This window comes from Tupaia chinensis, unplaced genomic scaffold, assembly GCF_000334495.1.
Source record: "Tupaia chinensis unplaced genomic scaffold, TupChi_1.0 Scaffold000055_1, whole genome shotgun sequence".
NCBI classification, from domain to species: Eukaryota; Metazoa; Chordata; class Mammalia; order Scandentia; family Tupaiidae; genus Tupaia; species Tupaia belangeri.
In genome coordinates, this window is record NW_006159513.1 from 258,827 (window position 1) to 261,952 (window position 3,126).

Below are 3,126 nucleotides of genomic sequence, written 5' to 3' on the forward strand. Positions count from 1 at the left end.
AGAGAGAGACAGAGAGATAGAAAGCAAGAAATCACCCCCTGGGAACCAGTAGTTAGCATAATGGCTATGTCACTGAACTCCCATGTAGTCGACTGTGATTTGTGTCCTGGACCCAGTGGCTTAAAAGTCACGTCGGTCATGTGTGCGTGCATGCCCAAGATCCCGAGAGGAGAATGGAGGAGAAGGGATTGTGGCGTGACCATCCCCCCTGGGGATGATTTCTTGCTTTCTGTCTCTATGTCTCTGTCTGTCTGGTGAGCACACGCACCCTATAGCAAAAACTTGTCCAAAAAAAAAAAAGAAATCACCCCCCAGGGGGGAAGGCCATGCTGCAATCCCTTCTTCTCCATTCTCCTCTCAGGATCTTGGGCACAAGGCTTAAAACTCATGCTGGGCGCGTGTGCGTGCGTGCCCAAGATCCCGAGAGGAGAATGGAGGGAAGGGATTGTGGCGTGACCATCCCCCCTGGGGATGATTTCTTGCTTTCTGTCTCTATGTCTCTGTCTGTCTGGCGAGCACACGCACCCTATAGCAAAAACTTGTCCAAAAAAAAAAAAGAAATCACCCCCCAGGGGGGAAGGCCATGCTGCAATCCCTTCTTCTCCATTCTCCTCTCAGGATCTTGGGCACACATGCACACGTGCCTGGCGTGAGATTAAGCCACCAGGTCTGGAACTGGAACCACGGTTGACTATGGGAGTCCAGTGACACAGCCATTATGCCAACTGCTGGTTCCCATCTCTATTAGCTTTGTCACTATGCATATTCTAAATTCTTTATCTGACATTTCCACAAATTCCCTTGTATTGTCTGGGGAGGATGAAGAGTTATTCTTTTCCCTTAGAGGAGAGATATTTTCTTGGCTTCTCATATTTCTTGTACCTTTGTGGTGGTTTTTGGTCATCTGATGGTTTATACATTTTTTTCTTAATTTTTGTAGTTAAATATGAGAATTCAGAGGTGTGCAGGGAGAGGTGTTCTGCAGAGTCTCTGCAGTTCTATTTTTCTTTTTTTTGTGCAGCAAAATCATGGTAATTGAGGATTTTTCTGACTGGCTAAATCTTGGAGTCAGGAGGGTGAAGTCTGGGTAGAAAATATTCAGTTGTCCTAATCCCTGCAAAGGACCACTCAGAGGTCAAGTGTAAATGGCTTGTAATTGGCCTGTCCTGCCTTGATCTTTGGGTCAGAAGGGTGAAGTCTGCATAGAAAATCTTCAGTTCTCCAAAATGTATTTTTATTGTGTGTTCCAGTCAGAATAGTTTTAAAAGTGCTATTTTAAACCCAAATCATCTGACAGTAAGATAGATACTTGAGCTAATTATTTTATCCCTTTGGATTTCAGTTTTCTCATTTGAAAAATAGCAATATTAGTAGTGTCTACATCAAAAAGTTCATGAGGTGTAAACAAGTGAGCACATGTAAACCCCTTAGCATAATGCTTGGCATGTGTTAGCTCTGATTGTGGTGATTAGCTTTGGGGTGGAGATAGAGGTTGGGTGTTGGGTTGAAGGGATCATAGAAATTACCTCTAAGGATGGTGAAGGACCTTGCCAGACCTGATGGAGAAGACATGGACTGACACCCATACACAATGGGTGCAGACCTGGTGTAGACTATATGGTCAGGTGTATGCAAGCATACACACATTGTCTCCACCAGCCCCTAGTCTCTACCAGCAGCCAGATATCCCTGTCACTTTACTTCTATGATAAATCTGAGTCTGCCACAAAGCAAGGTGCCTCAGGCCTGATATACCAGATGGCCAGGAGAGGAAGGGGACCTAGACTGAAAAGGGCAGTGATTAGAAACAGTGAAAATATCCAGTCTCTAAAGTCCAGAGCCTAAAGAAAGCATCATGAAACCCCAGAAACCAGATAAATGATACACAGGCAGGCATAAGACTACTTGCTTATTTTCCATCACTCTTTTTCTTCTTTTGGTGTGTGATTCCTCTGTGAGCCTGCCTCTCAAAACTCTCAGGGTATTTAAGTTTATTTTATGTTCCTAAGAAGAGTGAAGGCAGTAAAGGAGGCAGTATGTATGTGTGGGTGGTAGGTTTCAAATTTTTATTTATTCAAAGAATATTTACTGCATACCTTCTATGTGCTAGAAATTGTTTCTATCCTGGCACTAGGAATATTTTGGTGAATAAAGCAGTCAAAATCCTTGCTCTCTTTGAGCTTCCAGTCTAGCAGGGTGATACAGATAACAAACAAATAAAGAAACTATTTGACATATCAGATGGTTATTACTATTACTGAAAAACAACATAGAGAAAGATGAAGGAAGTATGTATTATGGAAATTCTCGCTGAGAGGAAGACATGTATATGAGACCTGATCAGGCTCAGATACCCATGCTGATATCTGAGGATAGAATATTCCAGATGAAAGAACTACTCAGCAAGGCCTTAAGGCTGGAATGTTTCTGATGACTATGAAGAAGAATGGAGATGCCTCTGTGACTAGAGTGAAATGGGCATGGGAGATTATAATAGGAGATGAGGTCACAGGAGTAATGGGGGCCTGATTGTGTAAGGTCTTAGAGATCATTGTGAAGATTAGGTTTTTACTCTTAGTGAGATGAGAAACAGCTGAAGGATTTTGAGCAGAAGTGTGCCATATGACACGATTTGACTCAAATTTTAATAAGCTCACTCTGTCTGCTGTGAAGAAAACTGAATGCAAGAGGTTAAGGAAAGAAACAGCAGTAAGGAGGATAATGTACTACTTCTAGTCAAAGATGATGGTTTACACAAGGTTGATAGCAGGGTAGGTTGCAAGAAATAATCAATTCTAAATGTATTTTGAAGATGTGAGGATTTGTAGCCTAGGTACAGGAGGCAGCTATCAGTATGCCTCACTAATTATTCACTGGAGCTGGCTGACACATACCTTAGCTTCCAGGGGCTCTGTGGAAATATCCATGTGGGATACGGGAAACATCCTAACCCTGGCTAGATATTGTGATGCCTGTTCTATATAATGTTTATGGCTTATGCATCATTGTTTTTGATGCATAATACAAAAATAAATGTCTGCCTTCTTAAGCCATTTTTATATCCTATTTCTGTCATTAGCAGCCAAATGTAATTTCTAACAGATAAAACAAGCCTAAAATTTATTG